General features: G+C 43.8%; 1 protein-coding gene across 1 annotated transcript in view; it reads right to left on the reverse strand.

The window, feature by feature from the left end:
* LOC311630430 (proprotein convertase subtilisin/kexin type 5) overlaps positions 1–26796 on the reverse strand; it is a 274874-nt gene that overhangs the window by 211486 nt on the left and 36592 nt on the right. The window lies entirely within an intron of this gene.

The raw sequence follows: 26796 nt of genomic DNA on the forward strand, positions 1-26796 counted from the left end.
TGGTTGCGGGCACATCCCCAGTGAGGTGTGTGCAGGAGGCAGCTGATCGATGTCTCTCTCTCATCGATGTTTCCAGCTCTCTATCCCTCTCTCTTCCTCTTTGTAAAAAATCAATAAAATATATATTTTAAAAAAATACATTCCCATGTGGGATAGGAAGGTGCTTTTTCTGAGTGGTGTAGCCAATAATATCCTCTTCGTAAGTAGTTGTTAAAAAGCCATTTTCAAGGGAAGTATTGCAGGTGACAACCATGATGCCATTTCTCACTCTCTGGCTATCTCACACCCTTCAGAATAGGTTTTGTTTCCAGTCTACACTGTAAGTGTAAGCAATCTCCGTGAGGCATTTTGGCCAGTTCCCAGCCAGGAAACCACCTGCTGAGCCTGACTTCCCTTGAGGACTTCTGCAGAGATGTCTCCTTTCTCTGACATATGTCCAGCCCAGCGTGAAGAAACATTGCCCTTCCCAGCGGTGCCTCGGCACCTGAAGCATTAACCCTGGAGTAACTTCTAGATGCTCTGCTGACATAGGGGCTTAGGGCAAAGAGCAGCCCACAGGGCATCCACAGGGAGAACTCCGAGGGCAGGGACTGGATCGCTGTTTCTATACTTGTACACCTTACGCACTGGCCCTCCACCCTCTGCTGTCCCTCTAATGTGCCCTCCATGGCTCGCAGGATGGTGTCTATTTCCTAACAGCAAACCACATCCCTGCTGGGAATCCGGGCTCCCAGGTAGCAGTGGCCGAGTTCAGAATATTGTTTTTCCCAAGAATTTCCTCCCAAGTGGGTCTCAGCTGAAAAGCAAATGGCTAGCTAGCTTTCTGCACCATTAGCCTTTGCTTCACACACTTAAAAGGGGAAAACAGTCTTGGCCAATGGTCACCAATAAGCCTGTGAGAAAGGCCTATGGAATGCTCCAGGCAGCAGCCTGGCCACGGATTCCTTGCCTTTTGGGCAAAGATCTTAGAGATCAGCTAGCTCATTTTACAAACGAGGAACATGAATCCAAGTGAGGTTACAATTTAATTTCTGAGCTTAAAAAAACCGTCTTCCTCCTCTCAGGCCTGCCTTTTGACCATCATTACAGAGTCTCATACTCAATGTTTAGCATTTAAGTGTAATTGAAACAATATGGATAACGATCCTCCCTCCCCCCCCCCCCCCCACACACACACATACGGGCAAGAAAAGAAGAAAAGACAAGGTTCCATTTGAAACAAGCTTTAGGCTTTCTAAAATTTGACAACAAACTGTAGATCTGGAATATGGGCCTACAAGGAAAGAACCTTATTACACATATACAGTCGATAAGCAGTGAGGACTTAATACGTGAAGGTGCAATGAACCATGAGTTAATAATGGAACTCAGCAAAGTGAAATTCTCCTGTGCTTAGTCACGCATTGGCATTCCTGGGCTCGGTGCCTCAGTTATACATAAACACACGCGCGCACACCTAGTAACCGTCGGCATCAAGGAGCAAGCATCTCAGGTGCAAACGCAGCGCTGACCCGGGGGCTGGCGAAGGCAGCGTCTTAGGTGGGCTTGTGCTGCTCGCACCGTTACTCCTCCCACTCCTGGCATTCTTATTTCCAGCTGCCTTCTACATCCAAGTTTCATTTTACTGCTTTTATCTCAAGGTGTGTTGAAAATACTGAAGAACGCTGAGATAATGTCAGGAAGAGTGTTCCAAGAACACTATCAAAGTTCTCAAGCACATTAGTCAAGTAGTGTAAATATTCCCGGTCTTGGGGTTTATAAAAACATCAAGGGAAGGAAAAACACTGGGATAGAAGGAATTCTTAGAACTCTGACCTGTTTGTGTTCTGGCCGAAGGACTTCCTCCCTGTTAGGATCTGACCCACCTAAGTATGGAATTTAGATTGTCCTGGTCTCCTGGCCTGTGCCATGCCCTCCTGAGACAGGGGAGCACTGCCACTGCCAGTGCCAGTCAACTTGCTCACCAGGAACCACACAGTGTCAATCCCAGGTACTCCCCCTGGATAGTCTCCAATCCTCTCAACAAAATAAAAAGTTAAAAAACAAAACAAAACACAACAACAACTGAGATTTAAGAAGCTCAGCACAGTGTCCGAGATTACCAATGAGACCATGTAGAGCCGGGACCTAGAACAGCTCCTAAAGCCATTTTCCCTCCACTACGTTATAATCATTGAATTATCCTTTAACCAAAACTAAAAATGAACTCAAACAAACGCTCTTACACTACCCGCCCCTCCCTTGCCTGGCACCAAGTCTGCACCTCTTTACGTTGGCTAAGAACCACTCCAAAACTAAATGTCAGGATGATCTGTGCGGCAGACATTGTCAACAAGATGACTCAGGTGATGATGCCTCCCTCTCATTCTTCCAAGTTACTTATTTTAAACAAAAAGCTCCTTAGAGTTTCACTGTAAATTGTTAGAGCTGGAAATGTGAGCCATTTCAGAGGAGAGCTGTGATTTGCATGGGTTTGCCAATGTCTGCAGCCCAGAGGAGCCAAGATGATGTTATTTTTATCCCAGAATGGTGTTAGGAGAGTGATCAGAAAAAGTACCCCCAAAATGCCAACCCATGATCCATGGCCCAATCTGATATTTTAACTTTGCTTTACTATGATGTTGAAAAAGAAAAAAGAATGAAAACAAGAATGCCAATAATTAATAATAATAATAATAATAGCCACTTTGTGTGAGTGAGACACTGTCTAAACCTTCTCATTTAATCCTCCTAACAGTCTTAGGAAGTTGGTTGGCATCGTGTATATGACATCATTACAGATGAGGAACCTGGGACCCAGGAGGATTTAGTTCCTTGCCCATGTTTCACAGCCAGTAATTGGCACAGCAGGATTCAGACAAGATCTGCCCCCCAGAACCCATGAGATTAACCATCACACACACACACACACACACACACACACACACACACACACAGTTTCTTAGAAAGCCAGACAGGAGCACTGGGTCCATCAAGGGTCCCATTCAGAACTCTGTCACCACTCGTCACTTGTGTTGGTTCCATTTCAATTTGAGCCAGTCCGGGGTGATGGCTTAGCAGCTCCCTAACCCCCACTGAGAGGGCCACTCTCTACAGATGAGACTAGTTACGTGTGTCCGTCACAAATACTGGTGTTAGATCCACTTCCCAGTCTCTGCCGAGTCCTCAGGCGCAGATGACAATGACTCCCAGTGCATTCTGTCTCTTTCCAGGTCTCGGCACCATGGGGGAGCCAGGAACCCACACAAACCAGCCCCACAATTAAAAACCTACTGTGCAATCTGCTGTGAATACCCAGTTGTCAAAATGAAAGCTTTTGATTCTAAATGGAAGAGCCACCCTGTCACATGGCTAGCCCTTAGCGTCCAGCTGGCTCCAGGATGATGAATCTGCCAACAGACTCTCTCCCTATGTGCTGGCTGGTTGCTTGGGCGCCGGCCCAACTGGCTCTGAGCCGCCCGAGTTGCCCGGCCTGGTCTCAATCCAGGAGCTCTCTCTACATCCTCCTTTTGACCCAGTAGCACAAGAAGTCTTTCTGAATGAGCTCAGGGAAGCACACAAGACCCTTCAGGACCCAGATCAAAGATTTTTTCTCCCAAGAAACCTTCCACAATCCCTCACAGCTCCTCAACTTTCCAGGTCTGGGTTCAATCGCCGTTTCGTTCTGGGAGGCCTCTCCTGACCACACTCTGAATGTGGCTCCCTCCCCGGTTACTGAAGCCTCACCCTGCAAAACAGCTCCCCGGGACTTACCACAGTCTGAATTCGTGCTGATTATCTATGTGTGTCGGTTTATTTTCCATCCCCACAGGAACTGTGTGCTCTTACCAGGACAGTAACCTCACCGCGTCTGTCAGTGCCTGTTGTCTGTGGTGAGAGCAGCGCCAAAGCCAACTGCGGGTAATTAGCATTCAAATACGTGCAACCCAACCGGATCAAGAGAGAATGCAAGCCACGTGGGTGATGCAAAAAGAAACAGGTGAAATAATTTAAATAATATCCATTAACACTGTACACGCATACCTTGTTTCCCCTGCACTTTGCTTTACTGCGCCCACAGCTGGTACCCTCTACCAGCAAGAAGATAACTACTGGCTCTTTTGGGAGATTCTGTATTGTGGTGGTCTGGAACCCAACCCACATTATCTCCAAGGGATCCTGGCACATCTAAAATGCTATCATTTCATCATGTAAGCAGTATAAAAATTACAAATGAGCTAGTTCATGTTCCTTTTTGTTGTTGTGCCTATAAGTCTTTGAAATCAGGTATATCTATTTTATACTTACAACACATCTCGATTTAGATTTTTAGATCCAAATTTTATAGGAAATACCTGATCTCTGTTTACGTTCCATAAATTTGACAGCCGAGATAGTAAATTCACTTCAATGCTTTCTAAAATACTGAGTCGATATATGTTCTAAAATTTAATTTGGAGGTTAATAAAGTTCATTCAGTAAAATTAAAAATTCACTTCCACAGATGTACCAGCCATGTGTAGCTGGTGGCTGCCACCTTGGAGGGTTAGATTTGAATGGTTAAATGAGAGGATGAATTCTAAAAACTGGTGGATCAATTAATGGTAAAGGAAGTGTTGGTGGCACTCATTCCTTGAAAAGCCTTGTTATCTCATGGATTTCTTCTGAAGCTTAAAATTATTCCGTAGCAAGTCAGTGCAATCCTGGGTCACTTGTGTGTATGGCTCCAGCAGTTCCCCCATCTGTGCCACAAGTGGGAGAGAAGGCTACATAAGAGGCACTAGATGCACTTGGGAGGCCTGGACTTCAGGCTCAGTCCAATCACAAAGACTCAATTCAGTTCAGCTGCAGCCATAACCGGTGGAGTCAGGGACGCTACTAAGCCGCAGAGCTCTTGTGCTTGATTAACAAAAGGCAGTTCCTCTTCCAGGCTTTTGCTGCCTGATCCAGAACTTTGGCACTTTCCCACTTTCCTCTATCCTTCTAATTGATTGCATGCACATTTCAGTTTCCTTCACAGGCCAGTCAACCACCTGGGGCTGGAGAGAGCCTTAGTCACCTCTGACAAGGGTGACCAGATGTCCCCATTGGCCAAAGCCCATGGCAGTTCAAACCTGTTGTCCTGGTGTCAGCTGCACCCTTTGACCCTCTCACAATTCTAGGAGATGATCATTTATCATGGGACCTCTCAGAAAACTGAGCTCCTCGCAGGCTCCTGGGAAACAGCTGTTGGATGTTAAGGAGCCCAGCATGGCAGGGATCCTGCAGATGCCTGCTTCTCACCTGTGGCCTTCTGCGCCTCTGTAAGCGGGTTTTGGAGGAATAATAAACAACAGCAAACCTGTGGTATATAAAAGCACAAACTGGCCTACAAACTAACAAGATTTGATTTGTAACTGTTGGAGCTTTAAATTTCTATTTGCTCTTTTTAAATTATGCCATGGTCACATTCCCTCTGTTTTCCCTGAATATTAAATTTTTTTTCCTCTGATGGTTTCTCTCTATTGCCTTTCTCGCCCCCCACCCCCACCCCCATTTTCTTTCAATGATTAGCTGCCCACAGAGCTTTGGGAGACCTCTTAAATTTTTCACTCCTTTGGAAGTCCAGACCATTGAACTGCCCTGTCCCCCTGTTGTTTCAAACTAATCCTATTCCTTCCCACTCTTTCATTTCCCCCTTTAATGTGCTAGCATGTCACAAAGTGACCACTGCTGTGATTGATTCGTCTGACCTATGATTTAAGACATGTATACACAAAAAAAATATTGTCCATTTTATTTTTATTTTACAGTTTAAAAAGGACCCAACTGGGCCCATGTTATTAGCTACAAGCTCCTTTACTCTCCAAGGCTTAACCTTCTATATAGTCAGTCCTATACACATCTGTCTCCATCAGTAGGTGTCTGAGCATGGACTCTGGTACTGGGGTACGAGTCTGAATCCTAGCTTCTCTTGAAGCAAGCTGAGTGTGCAATCCTGGCTTATTCTAATCTATTCAGAATTGGGATTACAAAGCCCATCTCAGTGGGTCTTTGGATCTCTTAAATGAGTTCATACAAGCAGCACACTTACCACCATGCCAAACCCGTACCAGTGCTCCAGAAAAGGCAGCTTTGTTTCACTCATCTTTATTTCTCCCCTACACGGTAAGTGTTGACTAAATGATTTTTATTTCTTTCCTGTGCATGGTGAGTGTGGACTAAATGATCTTCAAGTTGAATGTTTATTGCTGAAATGAGACCATTGGGAGCTGACCCTCATAAGGATATTTAACCTTGGCCTGACAAGTATCTCAGTTTGCAATATAGCCAGAGTCGGCCTCAAGCCCAGCCACCACTGGAATGTGGACAACTGCTGGACGTGGGGGACTAGGTAAAAAGTGAACTGGGGATCAGACTACATGTGCAGCTCATGGTCGCTCAACCCCAACACCTGTAAGATGAAGCCACATGGTTCTGGATTTAAAAAAGCAATGCATTGAGACCCGGTTCCTATGAGACCTATCCTAGCAGCCTCCTCCCCTGAGCCTCCCCACCTTACCTGCCACCCCTCCAACTAAGCTCCAGCCAAAATGAAATGTGGCCTAAACAATGACATGAAGCTTCTCCAGGCTCCTCCCTTAGAATGTCTTGTGCCACTTCAATTTTCTTGTCCACAGGCCAACTTCTATTCTTTAAGAGTTGACTCAAGGGTCTCACATCCTCTGGGAAGATACTCATGGTCCCCATATAATGACACTCTTTTCTCAAGACTCTCTCTGCTGTGGGCACACTTCCATCACAGGTCTAACCACAGTGTGCTGTAATTATCTACTTCCACGACTATCTGCCCTCTACAAAGCCAAGTCCCATCAGCAGGAGTCCAAAGTAGACGTGTAGTGCTGACTGACTGAAGGAATGAATGGATATACTGCTTTCAAGTTTACAAGTCTTTTGCATACATTCACCTTTGTAACCTTCTCACCACTCTGGGTTCTTAGCATCATTTCCATTTTATAGAGAAGGAAATCTTTGCTCAAAGAACGAACATCATTTGCCCAAATGTTCACTACCAATGAAAGATAGGGAATTCCTTCTTCTAACTCCAAGCCAAGGGCCCAGAGTTTTCCATGAGCATTAATCATCACAATCTCCAAAACAACCTGCAAAACCGAATAAGCTGAGGCCCAGAGTGTCTCGAGTCAACGCATCTTATATAGCACCCAGTGGCCTGGTTCCTGAACATATGTTTTTGGCCTTTAAATCTCATGCCTTTCCATCCAACCAAGCTGTCTCCACCCTGCACAACCCATGGAGCTAGGCCTGGGCACTCGGAAAGCAGCATTTCCTTCAGCTGTTGTTTACAGTCAGGCTGAGCAAACCTCTGTTAAGTAAGCAGAGTGAAATGTCCTCATTCCTTGCTTCATTCTCCACTCTGGAATTCCACTCTTTTCCAACTGGGACAGGAGCCGGAAGCAGTCACGTCCTGACCACTGTCGCGCCGAGACTGGGTCAAAGCTGAGTGTACGTCAGGGCAGTCTCAGGGGATTGTTCTAACCCAGGCATCACAGGAAGCTCAGTAGGTTCACCCCAATTTAGACCTTACATTTACTGTTGCTAATGTGTTACTTTCACATTATTTTTTCAAGTTTAACAAACAGCTTCAAATCCCATTTGAGTTTCACAACAATCCAGTAGACAGGGCAGACATTGTTCCTAATAAATCTAGACTCTGGCTCAAGATCACTGTTCTTTCCTCTGTCTCATCAATAAGCTCTCTCAGGTGGGAGAGGAGGATTGGTTAGGCCACTTTGGGATCCTTGGTGGGATGCTGAGAACAGAATCCCTCAAAACAGAACTACCTTGGTGACGGCCATGCCATACAACCACCAGCAAGCAATGACTCTCAATGTATGCACGACTGTTTGCATTGGGAAGCCAAACTATAAAAACAATGACATTTTCATCTCTTTTGCCTAACAGGAAGTGCTAATATTAACATTGCCATGTATTTCAAGAGAATATTTTAAAGTAAAAAAGAGAGAGAGAGATTTGTGAAAACTAGAATTAGAAACAGAAAAGCTAGACGCACAGATTAGGAGCCTTGAGGCAGGTATTAACAAGCCGGCTAATGAGGAGCACAGAGATTCAACTGCAGCCACCACGTCAGCCTTTCACAGGGACTGTGTTTCTCAACAGATGGTAGCAAAACCCTGAAATTCTCTTTTTGTCAGAAAATAAGAGGAAGGGTCTTCCCTCCCCCCACCCCCATCCCCAGCGACAATTTCTGATTCTTGGGCACACCCACAAGTCATCAAGTGTAGGAAATTTAAGCTAGAGTCACTAATTTGCTATTTATTGTAACAACACTGCCTGGTGTTTATACAGCACATTCCGTTCTGCGATCTCCAAGAATGTTACGATCCTTTCCACTAAAACAGATGGAGAAACTAAGGCACGCGAGACCACCCACACAGTCACCCTGAGGTGCCAAGAGCAGAAGCCATCCCATTCATCACTCGGCCCACATCCCTCTGCCAGGACGGAGTCAAGATCCGGTTTCATAACAAGACACAACAACCAGAAAAGGGTGGACTTCATCGAGCACGGGAGCTCACGTCTTGGAAAAGGTGTGTATGGACACAGGAAATAGCCTCAACCCAACACTCAGTTTGGCTTAGAACCTGAGAAACAGGCCTATGACTGAGTCTACAGACAAGAGCCACCTGGGAGGGTGCCAGGGCATCCGCAAGGCCCTCCTGCGGACCTTCCCACCCCATGTCCACATTGTCTTCCTCAATATTCTATCCCCTAAGCTTCTAGTTCTGCCAAATTGCAAATGCTCAGGGGAGAAATAATGCTATAAGCTATTATTGATCTCTTTATAACATGTGAACGACCGTTTTGAAAGCCAGCCTGAGACTCGCTGAGGAGCAGACTATGAGGATGCTGAGAACAAAAAGATGTAAGGATACCGGGGAGAGAGAGAGAGAGAGAGAGAGAGAGAGAGAGAGAGAGAGAGAGAGAGAGAGAGAGAGAGAGAGAAGACTTCAAAGAGGCGGGCCACCAGGAGAAAAACTGCATCTCTTGTAATCCTGCCCAAGTTCCAAGGTATTTCATCTTCCTTTTTAATTGATCTACAGGCAGCCGTGCCTTGGAGCCAGCATCCTAATATTCCCGTGCAGTGTGCACCTGAAATTATGCAGAACTCTGCCGATAAATCTCTTAGGTTTTGCAGAAGGTAAATGTGAGTAATTCTGTTTTGTCCACGGATCTAGAATCATTTCATCGAAACACTTGAAGGATATGAATGCGTGTTCAAATGTGTGATGAACTGTTGAAAGTCCACCCAGAGGCCACACTGCTGTGGGAGGGACCCAGGACGTGCATGGGCTTTGGGATGTAACCAGTCGGGGCAGTAGTTTACTTGGCCCCTAGCCCTAGGCAGGCTTTCTAATCTGTGGCTCCTCCCTGACCTCTTGGTAAAAGGAGAGTAATAACGCCTACTCACTCCCAGGGGTTATCAAGAGGATTAAAGTAGATAATATAATGAAGAGCTTAGCAAAAGGGCTGAGACAGGGGAAAGAATCAAGGACTCATGCTGAGAATTACAAAGAATGTCAAGGCCAGAATTCAAATGTGTGTCAACCAGGCGGTAACAAACAGGGCAAGTGGCACAGGCTTGATTGCAGTGCTATCAGAGATTACTGTGTGAGAGTCATCACATGATTTCAGTTAGTCCTGCATCCTCCACAAGAACAATAGCGTCTTGGAAGGTGAAAACAATCTTAGACATTAGAATGGTTTGTGCCCCTTTAAAGCTTAACTGTCTGACAAAAACTTAGTCCTTAGCATTTAATTTTTCTTGTTATGGAGAAATTAATTTAAATGTAATGTCATTTTTCTCCTAAGGGGGGACAATAATGAAAGAAACGGTTGGGAAACACTGAGTTAATATATATAAAGTGGGATCTTGTCATATAATAAGCATGCAAGAAATAGTTATTCTTATTTTTATTCTCAGTTTTAGAAGTAGCAGCTATATCCTGGCCCCGAGGAAGTATGTAAGGATGGACTTAAATATAGGCTGCAGATTAAAGCTGAAGTTTGTATGGACATGGACAGTAAGGTGGTGAAGGCCTGGGCGGGGGTAGGTAGGGGTGTAAAAGGGGAGGAGAATGGGAGACATCTGTACTATTGTCAACAATAAAAATACATAAATGAAACCAGAGTTTGATTGTTTTAAGCTATTTAGAATTACTTAAAGCAATAAAAACGACTTTGAAGGATGAGTCCTGGTGAGAGGGGATTTGAAGAGTGGGAGAAGGGAAGCTGAGTTTTCAGCCATGCCTGAAAGTCCCAGCCTGCTGTTCATCTGTCTTAATTGCTACTTTTCACCCTCCTGCTTTTCATCTGTGTCAGAAAAAAAGAAAAAAGAAAAATGAACGAGGGAGCATCATACAGCAAAACCAGCAAGTGCTTTGGTGAAGCTACCCAGTCCCTCGAGGTCTATTTCCTAAAATGAAATAACTCTTCTTCACAAGTATGTCCGGAGCATGGAGTGACAGGATGTTCAGGCTGCCCACAGCGCCAGGGGTCAGAATAGTGTAGGGGCTTCATAACGTTCGCTTTTCCTTCCAAGTAAAGACTTGGAATTACTCTGAGCCACACAATGGACGTTTTCATCAGGGCCCAGTCACTTTTAGAGTAGAACCTAAAACATTTCCAACCCACTTTTAAAGTAAGATGAAGACACAGAGAAAAGGAGGCAGGGAGGGAGGGAAGGAGGGAGGGTGGAAGAAGCTTCACAGTTCAGATAGAACACGCAAATAGACTGCATTTCAGAGCTGGGTAGGCAGGCAATCACTGCTAAGTAAAATTTTAGTGAGCTTTCTCATAATTTCCCTCTCTCCCTGGCAACTGCTGCACAGCCCTGGTCTCCAGTGGAGAAAGCCCTGGAGCGGAAGAGCAGGGCAGCTTTTCGGGCCACACACCCCACGTGCTGACTGACTTGGCTTCGGGAAGCTTCCATGGGCACGCATGCATTTCCCTTCGGTTTTCCTGAGGTCTAGATCCACTTGATCAGTGCAGCCAAACTCCCACTTCCCCTGCATTAATAGCGCGTTCTGGAGAGCAAGTATTTTAAGTGTAACAAATTGCGGTTCTAACAGCTGCAATTATGAGTAAATTTGATCTTGAAAGAAGCCAAGGCAGTGTAACTCAATAACTTTGTAGCAGAGCCATCCTTCTAATAAGGCAGTGTTTTCCTGGGTGCTTCATCAGCTCCTTCCAACACAGGAGCGGGGAGGGAGCTGTTCAAGGATGCACTTACCCGCCCTCGCCAGAGGTACATTAACCAGCCTGTGTGCTGGTCCATTCGGAAGCAGCATCCAGGTTTACAAACACAGAGAGGGATTGTTGATGTTATCTGAGTGTGAAAGAGACTGATGAACCTCATCTGAACAACAGTGTACCTAAAAAGAAAAAACGCTTCCCTGATGACTATCTCAGAAATCATGTCCAAATTTTGCATAAGCAGGAAAGCAGGCCTTCTAGGAACAAAGCAGCAGGAGTGTTGCAAAACCACTTGGTTTTCTATGTTCCCATGTACTGTTCAGCCACACAACGACCAATGATTAACCCACTCAGATGGCCTTTTATTCCCATTTGAAGTTCATCAGTTTAGCATCTTCAGTACAATGCTGAACACAAAATAGCTTTTCTTTCTCTATTCTTAGCTCTTTAAAAACAAGAGAGGGGAGGTTATCCCAAAGGACTTCACTGGGGCTCCTACAATTCCACTTCTGCTCTGAATTCAGATAATAGTGACAAAAACCACTTTTTTAAATTTCTTTTCCTCAGATCTGGTTATTCTGCCTATAGTTTCAAAGGGAGGGGACTTGGGAGACGGTTAATATATCCTTTTGAGTAATTGAGTAAATGAATCAAGCAAGTATTTTTTTTTTTTTTTTTTTTTTTTTTTTTGCATGCATGTCCATCAAATGACCGAGCTGTTTCTGCTCTCACGGACAATGCAAGAAGCAAGACTTAACAAGCAGGTTCCAACCTAGTAGGCACCTGGCAGCGGCTTCTTACATTTGGTTCTGATGTCTTGTCAGAACAAAAGCACAATCCTATGGTGGAATCCATCCTCTCATCAGGTTCTCAGCTGACTAACCGCTGCATCAACCTGACTGACTGTTAAGCAACTTGACCTGGGTCACCACTGCCTCACGGCAACCCGTGAGACGTTTACTGGTGGCCCGTTACTGGTTCTTAGAGCGCCCCCTTCTCCCCTCTCCCTTTTCCCCCAATCTCACTTTTGTTGCTTCCTCGCCATCAAGCCTTTACCTGTGAGACGCAGAACATAAGGATTATGTATATTTGCTTCTGAGATGATACTGGGAAACTAAAACATCTGTCCTGCCCAGGAAAGGAAAATGCTCCACTTGAGAGCTAAATTGCCCAGGAGACAGACAGTTTAAACTATGAAATTCACTTAATGATATTTTCCTCAGGTTCTCAAAGTCAAAAAATGCAAAATGTACCGTCACGCACACTGACAACCTGGATTTATAAGCTGCAAACTTCGTTGCAGTGAAATAGCTAACCGCTTTTCTTCCAAATTGTTCCGTTCATACTTCTAGCAACCCGACTGTGCATTTGTCTCCTGTCTGGTAGTAGGTTGAGAATTTACAAATAAAAACACCAAATGCTGAATGGTGCAAATCCACCTTAGAGCAGACTTACAAACATATTCCATTCAGTTTATAGCAGCTTTACTCAAAATCACCCAAACCAGATATAAACCAAATGTGCTTTCACTGGTCAATGGACGAACTGTGGTGTATCCATACAAAAGATTACCACTCAGCAATAAAAAGGAACCAGTTACTGACACCACCTCATGGATGAAATCTCAAATGTACTATGGTAAGTGAAGGAATTCAGGCTCAAAGGCCTACTACACACTATAGAATTCCATTCATAGGCCGTTCTAGAAAAAGCAAAACTACAAGGACAGAAAAAGGATCAATGGTTACCAGAGGCTTGGGGTGGGGGAGGGGTTGACTCTGAAGAAGCACAGAATTTTTGGCGGTGATGGAATTATACTATATCTTGATTGTAGTGATGGTTACACAACTATATCAAGACTAATAGAACTGAACACCATAATGGACAAATTTTACTCTGTAAGTTATAATTAAAAAACTAAGCCCTTCAAAACTAATTTATGGTAGAAAAAAATGAAACATGATTCACCTCTGAAGGGAGAGGTCTGATGTGAAGGGGCTTATGAGGTGATGGGAGCAATCTATATCTTGAAAGAGGTCCAGGTTACACATGTGTGCATTTGTCAAAACTCAAGGATTATATATTTTACACATGTGAGTTTTATTGTATGTAAATTTTACATAAAAAAAAAAAAATCAGCCCTAGCCTGTTTGGCTGAATGGATAGAATGTCAACCTGCAGACTGAAGGGTCACAAGTTCGATTCCGGACAAGGGCATGTACCTTGGTTGCCGGCACATCCCCCGTAGGGGGTGTGCAGGAGGCAGCTAATCAATGTTTCTTTTTCATTGATGTTTCTAACTCTCTATCCCTCCCCTTTCCTCTCTGCAAAAAATCAATAAAAAATATTTTAAAAAAAGAAAACAAATACAGTAATGACGTGCATGCTGAAGTATCTGGTGGGGTGGGAATAGACTGATGTTTGTAATGTACTGGAAATGCATCAAAAATGGACTGATAGCTGAATAAACATGAATAGGTTCATAGAAATGTAATACAGGACGTGCGTACATGTTAATGGTGGGACCTAGATGGTAAGCATTGTGGTGTTCATTTAAAAATCCTAAATTTTGCTGTATGTTTGAAAACAATTTTAATGAAATGCTCGGAAAATCCTATATAATAAAGAGGCAATATGCAAATTGACCATCACTCCAACACACCAGATGGCTGCACCCATGTGGACACAGTAGGCCGCCATAAGATGGTCAGCAGGGGAGGGCAGTTGTGGGCGACCAGGCCTTTAGGGTAGGACAGTTGGGAGGGGGGACCCAGACCGCAGGGGAGGGCTGTTGGGAAAAACAAGGCCTGCAGGGGAGAGCAGCTAGGGGCAATTAGGCCAGCAGGGGAGGGCAGTTAGGGGTGACCAGGCCTGAAGGGGAGGACAGTTATGGGCATCAAAGCCGACAGGGGAGGGAAGTTAGAGGCAATTAGGCCGGTAGGGGAGCAGTTAGGCATCGATCAGGCTGGCAAGGGAGTGGTGCAGGGGTCCTCAAACTTTTTAAAGTGGGGGCCAGATCACGGTCCCTCAGAGAGCTGGAGGGCCGGACTATATAAACTACTAATTCCTACTGTAACACCTCAGCTGCACTCACTGCCCAAAAAACCTGGCGGGCCGGATCAGACTCCTCTGCGGGCTGCATGTGGCCCGCGGGCCGTAGTTTGAAGACCCCTGGGTTAGAGGGTGATCAGACTGACAGGCAAAAGCGATTAGGGGCAATCAGGCAGGGAGGCAGGCGAATAGTTAGGAACCAGCAGTCCTGGATTGTGAGAGGGATCCCAGATTGGAGAGGGTGCAGGCTGGGCTGAGGGACACATACCCACAACCCGTGCATGAACTTCATGCACCAGGCCTCTAGTTTATTATAAGTAAGGTGTATACATAATACAATGAAGATTTTTAAATACTTAATAAAAAACATATTCTTTAAAAGACGTGAGGCGTCATTTCTCCTATGACTATCCTTTTCTAGTCATAGCACATATTATTCAGACTCAGCACTTGTAAATCATTCCGCAGATGCAGAGCTATGCCTGTCACTCCTAGGGTTTGCTCAACTACAAACGTGAATTAGACACACAAGGCTGCACATGGGCTCCACTTATCCACTGAAGGTAAGAGAAGCCGACCCTCACAGAATGGCGTCACGGTTCCCCGCCACTGTGTAACTCACAGGGCAGGTGCTGGAATGCACTACGCTAAGTGAAGGAATCCAAGCTCAAAAGCCTACATTCTATATAATTCCAATCATCTCTAAGTCCTATTTCCAGTGAAGTGATCTCCACGCTCCCCAACATCTGGGCTGTAGTCATGAAACTGGAAAAAGCCGGCTGTATGCACTGGTGATTCATCTCACTATCTTCACTGAGGTCTACAGAGGGAGCCTTTGCCCTCTGGGGTAATTCAGCCACCTCAGAGTCGGTGCCAGGCTGGACTTCCGACCCTGCTCCAATCAGTTAATATTAACTACTGGTTAGAACTTATGCCTACGAAGTTGGAACTTTCTCCTGTGACGGAGCACTGCTACAACCACCCCGCTTATAACATTTCCAAAATCCACAGATCTTCACCTTGTGTTGCCTTGCCTATAAGCACACAATCTGAAAGCTGACAACTGACAGAAAGCTACTACATAAATGATTTCATTTATTTTGTTATTTTAAAAAAATATTTTTGTTGCTATTTAGGGAGAAGGAGGGAGAAAAACATTGATGTGTGAGTGAAACATCGAGGGGCTGCCAACTGCACACCCTCTACTGGGGATTAAGCCAGCAACCTTGTGGCCCCCAACCAACTGAGCATACCAGCAAGGACTAACTAGACGTTTTCATTTGAAATGTCCTTGTTGTGGCAGCTCCTGTGTTAGCTGTAGTGGGCCCATGTCCAAAACACACACACACACACACACACACACACACACACACACACACACACAACTATAGAGGTTTAACGATCAAGAACACAGAGAAAATTGGCTTCATCTCTTAAAATCAAGGACATTGCATGTATGGTGACTATAGTTAATAATACTATATTGCACATTCAAAAGTTGCTAAAAGAGTTGATCTTAAAAGTTCTCATCATAAGAAGGAAATTATCACTATGTATGGTAGTGGGTTAGTTAACTAGACCTATTGTGGTGATCATTTTGCCAGGTATGCAAATATCAAAATCATTATGCTACACTGCTCAAACGAATATGTTAGTATATTGTCCTTGAATAAAAGGAGGAGAGGAGGGACAGTAGCAGCAGCAGCAGCAGCAGCAGCACTTTATGAAATGTTTTACATGGGGCTGAACCAGACAACAAAGAATCAATTATCATAGGTGGGGCCACTTTAATAGCTGGACTATGGGTACTATCATATGCTAGGAAACCAATCTAAATGCCCCAAAATACATATGATAAATTAAATGGTGTTTATTCCAATGCAGGTTCATTTATATTGATGATGTTTTCAAGGAATAGTTCTTGGTATAGGGAACATGGGACATCTCCAGACTTAATATTGCCATGGGACACTGGGATTCCGGTCAGTGTTTACCCTGAGCTGTGCCTCACCACCTGTACCAATGCCTCAGGATCAGTATGCAACCATCGCTGGCTCACAGGGTTGCCAGGGGTCAGAACCAATTGAGCATCACATAACATACATGGAAGCTGATGCTGAAAAATTGGCGGGGGGGGGGGGGGGGGGTTTGGGGTTCAGGCCTGGACTTTAGATTTAACTAGATGACAAGCTCCATGAGGGCAATGACTAGGTCTGCTTTTCCCGTTTTATCTCTAGTGTCTACTTAGTTATTTGTATGCAGCAAGCTCTCAAAATTATCCATGGGGAAAGCAAACAAATCTCTCTCTTATGCTACCTCGTTCCTGGGAAACTTCAGGTTTCCCTGCATTAAGGAAATGAATTCATTTTTTCCCCCATCCTCCAAGAAGTCTCCATTTTTATCCTTTTCTCTTTGTGGATAGAGGGGTTGAAAAGGGGCTTCAGGCTGGTCCAAGGAATGAGTCTCTAAAGCATTATTATAACACTAGAGGCCCAGTGCACAAAATTTGTGCTTGGAGGGGGGTTGTCCCTCAGCCCAGCCTGCATGATCTCCATTCTGGGATCCCTCTCACAATCCAGGACTGCTGGCTCCCAACTACTCGCCTGCCTGCCTGCCTGATCACCCCCTAACCACTCCCCTGCCAGCCTGATTGATGCCTAACTGCTCCCCTGCAGGCCTGATTGCCCCTAACTGCCATCTCCTGCAGGCCTGGTCACCCCTAACTGCTCTCCCTTGCCAGCCTGGTTGCCCCCAACCACCCTCCTCTGCAGGCCTGGTAACCCCCCTCCCCCCAACTGCCCTCCCCTGCAAACCTGGTTATCCCCAACTTTCCTCCCCTGCAGGCCATCTTGTGTGTTGTAGTGACAGTCAATTTGCATATTCTCTCTTTATTAGATAGCATTCCATGTAAAGCAAAGGCTACCCTTGAGCTGGGGCCTAGCAAATGTGGTCCAAGGACACAGTCTGGTTACTCACCTGCTCACTGGCTGCTCTTTTGCACATTTTTTGGGGGAGTGTGCGAGAGATGGCAGCCCAGACTTGACACACTCATGTATGGCAATGTTTGCTTAGCTTTGCCAGTGAATTTTTATATCCATCAAAAATTTTCATCAATCGTGTCCATCCTTGATCCCATCTGATTTTACTTTTGGCCTCTTCTATTTCCCATCACTAGCTCAACACCACCACCACCACCCTCCTACTATATTTCTACCTTCTCATTTCCATGGTCAGGCTGTTTACAACTTGTTCCATTGTTCCTGACATTTTAGAAGGTTTTCTATTTCTCAAAAAATCCACATAAAGTATGTCATTCCTTAGAAGAACTGGGACGACGTACAACTTCTTTGCTATCCAAAACTGCCTTGTAGAATTCATGAACACCAGTAATAAAAAATTACAGTTCTCTTTATCAGACTCCTGTATCAGCGAGGGACATGTACTCTGAAAATGAAGAAGCAATGTTACTTGTTCCTCATTTATCATGTACATTGCTGAATAGGTAAAGTCTATATCTGTTTCAAGACTGACCAGGTTACTCTCAAGTCTCATTGCAAAATCAGCTCTTTCAGGCAACACAGTGTCTAGAGGGAGAAGTGAATGCGCTGAGAAATATTCTAAATTTCAGGTAGAGAAAGAGACAGTTTGGAAAGACACTAGAACAGAGAATATTGAAAAGGGCACATCTGATGGGAAACATGTACCAAGAGTAAAATCACAAGTGACATTGGTTCAAGATGGCAATTAATGGACTGGAATGAACATTAGAAAATAGTTCATCTGCTCCATGATTTTACAAGTGAAATAAGCCCAATGAGGAGTGACATGCTAATAGGAACTCTTAGTGAGTAGTAAAAAGTTGAGACCAGAATCTAAATACCCAGTCCAGTAAATGCCTCTTTCTTTTTACCACACAGTGTCTCTCCCACCAACTGCCCCTCTGTGTGCATTAAAATGAGACAGGACCATGTATGTCACCACAAAATGATGTAAGTTCTAAGGGAATTAAGAGAAATTTATAGGCTCTGGCTGGTTTTGCTCAGTGGTTAGCACGTCAGCCCAAGGACTGAAGGGTCACAGCTTCAATTCTGGTCAAGGTCACAGACCTTGGTTGCAGGCTATATTACCCTCCAGTGTAGAAGGCAACAAATCATTACATCTCTCTCACTCAATGTTTCTCTCTCTCTCTGTCCCCCCCCTTTCTTCCACTATCTCTAAAAATCAATGGAAAAATAACCTCAGGTGAGTATTAACCAAAACAAAAGTAAAGAAAGAGAGAAGCAGCATCAGCTTGTTCTGTGTGGAGAACAGCTGTGCAAGAACAAGAGCGGAAGTGCAGGCAGGTCAAAGCTGATGGTGGGTTAACCAGGCTGGTGGCAGAGCGGGACAGGAAAGCCTACCGATTCACAGCTTCAAAATACATTTTGTGGTGAACCCAGCAGGGTCCCTTGAGTGGTCCGTGCAGAAAAACTAAGAAAAGGATGAAAATCCAGGATGGATTGCTCTCGTCTTGGCTTGGGCAACGGGATAAATCATAGTCCTCTTTACTGGGAAGGAAAAGGTTTGAGGGCCATGGTGATGAGCAGGAATTAAACGTCTTGCCATACCATGTTATTGATGCTTACTAGACGCCGGGTTGGAGATATCCAGTCCGTGAGAGGAGATAGACAGTAAAAGCAAGGACACCCAGCATAAAGGTGAGCCCTTGGCTCCCCCAAATTTACAGGTGAGCTGGAGGAGGTGCCATCAATAAAGACAGAAGGTGCAGGAAAGGCGGGGGGGAGGGGGGGGAGGGCTGGGGGGGGAACTGGGAGAATATGGTCTCAAGAAACAGAGAGTTATTTTTCATGGAAGACCAAATGACTGACTGCCATGCCAAGTAAGATGTAGGGTCAGGTGAGAATAGAGATGTGCCCACTGGATTTGAAATGTCAAAGCATACTTGATATTGACAAAAGCAGTTTCACTATAGATAGTTTGTTAACAAAAAAATTATACAGTTTGAAAAGGTAAGAGTTTTTAAATGTGTTTGTGCATCCTTCCAAACCTATCCTGAATACAACCACACACACATACAGATCTTTTTTTTTTAAACATAAATTGGATCAAATCTTACATGTTCTTTTTTATACATACACATACATATATATATGTATATATTTTATTTAACTTTACATATTATTTTAGAGACCTTTCTATTTGGTAGGTATAGATTTATAACATCATTTTAATAGCTGCTTACTATTTTTATAAGGATTTAATCTATACTTTTGATCTTTACTTACATATATAATTCATTATACTATGCTATACCACCTATTTCTGTAAGCACATGCATAAACACGGATGAGCTTCAAATGGAGGAAGACTTGGTGGACCGAGCAGGTAAGTGCTCACCCCGCAGAGATCACAGCAGGAACCAAAACCCAATGGTTCTCTCTGCCGCAACATGTTGCCTCCTTGTCTGCTGTAAGAATTGATGGACATTTAGCAGAACTGAGCATGGACACAAAGCTGACAAACACTCATTTACAAATCAGGCCTTCTGAATAGTGGTATTTTAATTGGATTTCTTATTTACTCCTGCATTCATTAAAACAAATGCATGAATCAGTATAATTTCTCTCCAAAACCAGACCATTCACATGACTTTGAGTTTTATTATTGCTGGATTTTTTTCCCCATTGTTTTCATCTATTTCCTAGGTTTGCTTACTTATTCTAGTTTCCTAAAAAAGCTCAGTAGGACCTGTTGGCTCCAAAGACCTGCTATCGAGAAAGATCACACCTGAGCCACTCAGTGGAGCATGAGGACAGAACTAAAAGAAGCGTAAGGTGAGGGAGACCCCCAAGCAAAGTTACAAAAGTCCTGATACCGTCTTTCATGTCCTCCTCCCCTTCTCCCGGCACAGCCAACTCAGGGGTCACAAACCAAGATGTTCTTCAGATGTGTTTTCTTTGGTCCATACAAACATTTTAAAACTTTCTAGTAATTTGCCAGCATTTAAAATGGGGAAATATTTTGTAAAAACCCAGACGTGCCGGTTCTTCTGCATCGGCAACACTGAGCCAGTCTGCCAACAGGATGACAACGGGTAGAGCTGAGCGGCATCTGTCCCCTCACACACACAGTGTGCTCGACACTTTCCCATGTGCCCAGTTATTTTATATCTGTCCCATCTCATTCTTATTATCTGTACTCCCACGGTAGGCATGTGAGTTTATAACCTTTCAAAAATGAAGTACTGCCAAGTGCTCTCTAATAAAGAATTGGCGGCCTTTCCCAAGTAGCTGAGAATTTATTTATTTTTTTTTAAATTCACTCCTGACTAAAAGGGATTTGGGTCGTGGCCCGAACCTTCCCATCAGATAACCCAGTAGTGTACAAACTGACTCTCTGGCTTCTGACCATCCAGCCACCTGGGAGATTGGAAACAAGACATAAAAGAAGGGGATGTTGAAGAACAGGGCAGAATCTGTAGGTACATACCTCCTCCATCTCTCCCACACTCTTGCCACCATAAATGTATCAAAGGTTGCCAACTTGGGATTAAAACGCTTCACCCAGGAGTATATGCATTCTAATAGGGTTTTCAAAGATGCAGCTATGCTATCAAATTTATAATAGTCACATTTCATAGCTGGTAAAAAGGTGGTAAAGAAAGTAGCCTATGCCCTAACTGGTTTGGCTCAATGGATAGAGCGTCGGCCTGCAGACTCAAGGGCCCCAGGTTCGATTCCAGTCAGGGACATGTACCTTGGTTTCGGGCACATCCCCAGTAGGGGGCGTGCAGGAAGCAGCTGATTGATGTTTCTCTCTCATTGATGTTTCTAACTCTCTATCCTTCTCCCTTCCTCTTTGTAAAAAAAAAAAAAAAAAAATCAACAAAATATATTTTAAAAAGAAAAAAAAAGAAAGTAGCCTAGAACAAGAGAGACACTCCAACATGTTCCTTGGCCACTCTGTCCATGTTCTTTCTGCTTATCACCGGATCCAAGCCCGCACTGCTTCCGGAAAAGTTCAAGATATTTGGTAACTACTTTCAGTTGCTGGTGAGATGCTGAGAGGCCAATGTAGAACACAAAGCCTCAGGGACCAGCCTGGGAGAACACCGCCTCTCCATTCCTCCTCTATACACTCAGGGCCATCCCACAGGCTGGATGAGCACACCCCCTAGAATGCTACATTACAAAACCGCACTTCACAAGACAAAGTCAAGTCATTAAGGTATAATCACATTAAAGCCGAAGAGCAGAAAATTAACCTGCTAATGAAAGCAGCCCTGCCCAGCCAGTGTTGGCTCAGTTGCTTGAGTGTCATCCCATACAACAAGAAATGGCAGGTTCGATTCCAGGTCAGGGCACGTGCCTGGGTTGTGGGCTCAATCCCTGGTAGCGGGTGGGGGGTGCAGGAGGGGCCAATCTTTCATTCTCTCTCATTGATGTTTCTATTTCTCTCTCCCTCTCCCTTCCTCTCTCTGTAAAATCAATAAAAACGTTTTTTTAAAAAAGAAAGCAGTCCTCAGAAGCACCAGCTGGATGAAGGCAGGTGGGGTGAGAGGAAACAGAGGAAGCAGTGGCCCCAACAGGAAGCCCTCAAACTCAGGGTGAAACAAGATTTGCAGCTGCATCAGGCCAAATGGAATCTTATTATTAAGGAGGCATGGCTGTGACTGATGCCTGGGAGCCAGGTAAGATTGAACTCAGACCCTTCTGAGCATATATTCCCAACTAGATAAGGTTACTTTACCTTCCAAGGTCCACTAGTAGATCAGGTATTTACAAACAACTTATAAAAGGCTTATCTCAGAGAGAGAGAGAGAGAGAGAGAGAGAGAGAGAGAGAGAGAGAACTACTAGTAATCTGCTAGTTGTCTCCATGGGTCGATTACAAATGAATCAGGAGTAGAGAATAAAGTCATTTTGAAATTATAAAGTGAATTCATGTGCATGGGACTTGACTGATAAGTGGATTTGCACAACTTTTCAGGGATATGACCAATACCTAGAGTACCTCACTCAACTCTCATCCTCTTAGTCCATCACACATTCTTCACTCCAGTCATCTGAAAATCCTCCTGGGCACAAAGGTACCAACCTGGAGTAGTAAGGAACTTGAACTTCCCTTCTTCTCTCACAGGTCTGATTTCATCTGGTCATGCTAACCATTTCCGATCACTTCATTTCTCTCTCTCCTCCCGTCCTTTTCCTACACCCCTTTACTAGTATTTGTCATTTTCCAAACACTCCGCTTTAAAACTCTCTTCAGAGGAAAAGGCTTATGTATAAACGGAACAAATAAGCAATATCTCTGTGAGCTAAAGCCTGGCACATAATTCCCAGCCACCTGTGCTGAGGGACAATGGGAGAATAGCAAGGGCTTCAATGAGCTGTTATATATAAGCCGGGATAGCAAAGTAGGTTCAGTGGGTAGAAGTTACAGGCAAACATTATAACTCAATGAGCTAAATCTCTTCAATTGTAGAAATGTTTGCCTTGTTTAGTACTGAAAACTTAGTCACAGCCACACTTAACAGAAAAAAATAATTCCTCTTAGGCATATGATGGAGAGTAAGCCAACACCAGAAAGGAAATAGATGGTTAATAAAGAACCCATGATTCTACAATAAATAATAAGACATGAATCGTTTTTCCATAGCTGAGATACAACACCATTCACAGCCATGTGCTAAGGCGGGTTGACTGAAGATGAACTTTTAAAAAAACCCACAAGAGCGCTGGCCAGTGTGGCTCAGTTGGGCATCATCCCATTCGTTGAAAGGTTGTTGGTTCAATTCCCAGTCAGGGCACATTCCCAGGATGTAGGCTCCATGGGTAGGGGGTGTGCAGGAGGTAGCTGATCAATGTCTCACTCTCACTTAAGTGTTTCTCTCTCCCCCACCCCACCCCTTCTCTCTTTCTCTTTCCCCACCTCTCTAAAAATCTAAAACCTAATATTAAATTTAAAAGACAACAAGATAGGAGAGGTGTCCATCTCTGACCCCAAAGCAGGGGATGAGTCTATCCTAGACTTGGATAAAAACTGACCTGTAAATAGATTTGAAGACAGAAAATGTTGTGGAAAAAATAAGAGGTTGAAAAGCCAGAACCTTCAACATAAATCTAATGAAATACATTACATAAGCATGACAAAAGAATCTGTGCTTAGGTAACTACTCATGGCCAGGACATGGGTGTTTTTTATTTGTAAAAGACCATATAATAATAAGATATTTAGTATTCTGGTTTTTCTATTCTAGGTAAGAAGGAAAATGAAAGAAAATTATCTCCTCCACCCAGATCTGCATGGGCACCTAAAGGGCAATAAAAAAACTTCCATTTCAGAACACTTCTATAGAAATACCCTCCTTGACCAAAATGCCACGGAGCCGGCAAAGATTCTAAACCAATCAATGAGAAACTTCTGAGCATATTAAATCAAGACTACTGTTTCTGGAATTTAGCTTAGTCCCTTGGAGAAAAGCTGGTCAGTTGAAAACATAAGACACAGATAAGGAAATAGTAAGATTCACTCGTCCAATGGCTGTCACGCTGTACCAGCACTTTCTGCAAAACTGTTATTATGTACGAGTGATCTTAGGAATCTGTGAATCTCTGTCATTTTAAAAGCTGATCATAACATCATGTTCACACATGGGAACCAGGCTATTCTCCTGGCTCATGTGCCCCAACTGACCACAGCATTTTTTTAGCACCAGGAGGACTGTTCTTACACTTGTTACTTTTGGATTTCTTTCTTTAGAATCCTCTCAGTAACAACAAAAGTAGGCAGGGGAGGAGGGAGCCATGCAATTAATTACAGCAAGTTACAGACAGGATCCGTTTGGTGTGTGCTTCCTACCTCTTGAGAAAATGGCCATCGAATATAACTCCACACATTTGTTCACATGGTCCTATCACATGAATGTGCCTCCACTCTAGCACACAACTCACACAATTCACCCATCACACACACACCCAAGATGAAAGAAAAGGAGACCTGCGAAGAAAGCCGGTCACACTGACACCCGCTTTACATTCCCAATGGGGCGGCTGGGAGTGAAAAATACAAAGTCAGCCTGTGGAAATTTACATGGTCTCAAAATATCTGCCTACAAAGCACTTACACTAATTAGGAAGGGGAAAACAGTTCTTTTAGAGTAGAGAGAATCGAAAGACACCACATAACCCAGGGACCAAAATGAAGACCATGAATGACAAAACAAATCAGCATCGGGCTCCTCCTGATCGGATGCACAAGAACACAGTGCTTCTCTGGTGTTCTTTCTTGTTAAACCCCGTCGGCAGAGTAGACAGTCTGCAAAACAACGGGCCTGTAATCTTCAAGGAAGTCCTAGCTCATGTCAGGAAAAAAATGGAAACCGAAAGAAGTAGGGCAGAGAATACAAAGGGAATTTAAGTAAACTGAAAACTCAATGTGATCCTGGCGCAGGAAAGAAACAATTGGCAAAATTTGAATGAAATCTGTTGATTAGAAAATAATACTGAATTGATGTGAATATCCAGATTTTTTGCCAGAATGTCAACTTTGGTACTTCTGGTTATTTATAGAATGTCCTTGGATTTAGTACATTTACAGTGAAATATTTCCAGTTTAAGGGCCACCATGTCTATAATATGCTTCCAAATTTTCAGGAAAAAAACCATATACAAATATATCTATACATATATATGTGCATATGTGTGTGCATAGATGGAAGAGAGAAAATATGGGAAAAGTAAGTATGGGAAATGTAAATGTTTACATTTGGAGAATCTTGGATATAAGAACTCTTCATAACATTTTTGCAATTAAAATGTTTTTCAGAATTAAAAACGAAAAATAACTAAATGGGCCCGAGCTTTTTGCAGAAGGAGCTGGAGAAGGAATGGAATGAACCCCATCTCCTCTGCTCCCTCATCCCCAACACTGAGAAGCACTGTACTGCCCTGAGTCTCCCTGGAAGCGACTGTGGGAGACCCTGCAGTGAGCTCCCTGAGGGTACCACTATCTCCAAATGTCTAGAATCTAGTGCAGGGTTTGACATATATAAGATATGGACAATGAATGAATGGACTTAAAGAAATAACTGAAAGAAATTGTGGGCAAACCCTAACCTATGGTACTGTTATCTGCAAAGCTGGTAGCCCTGGGCCCTCTTGTATAAATGGCTGGGGGTGAAGGAAGGGCAGGAGCATCAGAATGAAGAGTAAGATGAGGTTCTTCCCTGGGGCGTTCCCCTTTTCTGAGGAGGCAGGGGAACTGAGCATGTCCTCTAGGCTGGCCTGGAATGACCTGCTCCTCTGGACTGGCTGAGGGAGGGCATACATCCCAGGCACTATGTGTCCCAGCATCCAAGGTCTCTGCTGGATCCTGCAGAAGCTATTCAATGCATTGAGATAAGAAGAAACATAGAACAAGATCCCCCAAGATAACATTTAAGGATTGAATAGCTCCATATTCGGTAAATCCTTCATCATGAACACAATATCTGATTACATTCTGTTCTTACTTCCCAGACCAAGCAGTGCTTGGTGTTTCAAATTCATATTGACTATGCACATGAGGTCTGAAATTGGAATCATTTTAATTAATAAAGTTCTAGAAAGTTTCAGAAAAGTTACTTAACAGAGAAAAAAGCATGACGCTGCTTCGAAAACTCAGCTAATTCAGGAGGATCAGAACAGTCTGCTTTACAAAAAAGCATTTAATTATGAGTAGAGGTGAAGGGGGGAACAATTACAATCCACAGATCACCAAAGTATAAGTACTGGGGCAAGTTCCTATAACCCACAGAAAATTGGGACCTATGGCAAATGGGCTTTTTCTTAGCACCACCAAGATGATTTCACAATCATGAATACTGTGTGATAATATTCCAGAAAAAAAATTTTAAACACGGCAAACCATGGTATATAACAGAGGGCAGGACTTCAAACTGCAAACTTAATTTACATATTAATTCAAATAGGGGCCTCTTTGCTTTAATAAAGGAATACATTTTTCAAGGAATCTCTAGGTGGGATTGCTATGCTCACTGGTAGGGGCTTGTTCCCCAATTTATTTGAAAATAAGCTCATATGACAAACCCCAATTCTGACGGGGGATGGTGGGAGGCAATCCTTTCCTGTTCAGTAATAATAAAGTGAGCCCACAGAGGAACGGGGGCGGGTTGGTACAGTTACTCTCTCTTCCTCTTTACTGACCACATCTGGGGACCAAAGAGTTCTCTGTCAGAATCCACTCATTCCTCTAATTTATGGACAGTGATTCAACTCACCTCAGAGTTTTTGATGCCAGTTACTAGTTTATTTCTCCCTAATTCCCTTCAGCTTCCTATTGCCCAGGTCAAAGCTGTTCCACTTCTCTGAAATGGAATGGGAGGACCTAGACATACCTTCACTCCTTGTACGTTCTCCTAGGAACATGCTGTCTGTAAAACCCAAAAGGACTCGGAATAAAGATATATAAGAAAGCATGTAAGGAAGACAGC

This window comes from Pipistrellus hanaki, assembly GCF_964339955.1.
Source record: "Pipistrellus hanaki genome assembly, chromosome: 11".
Lineage (NCBI taxonomy): Eukaryota > Metazoa > Chordata > Mammalia > Chiroptera > Vespertilionidae > Pipistrellus > Pipistrellus hanaki.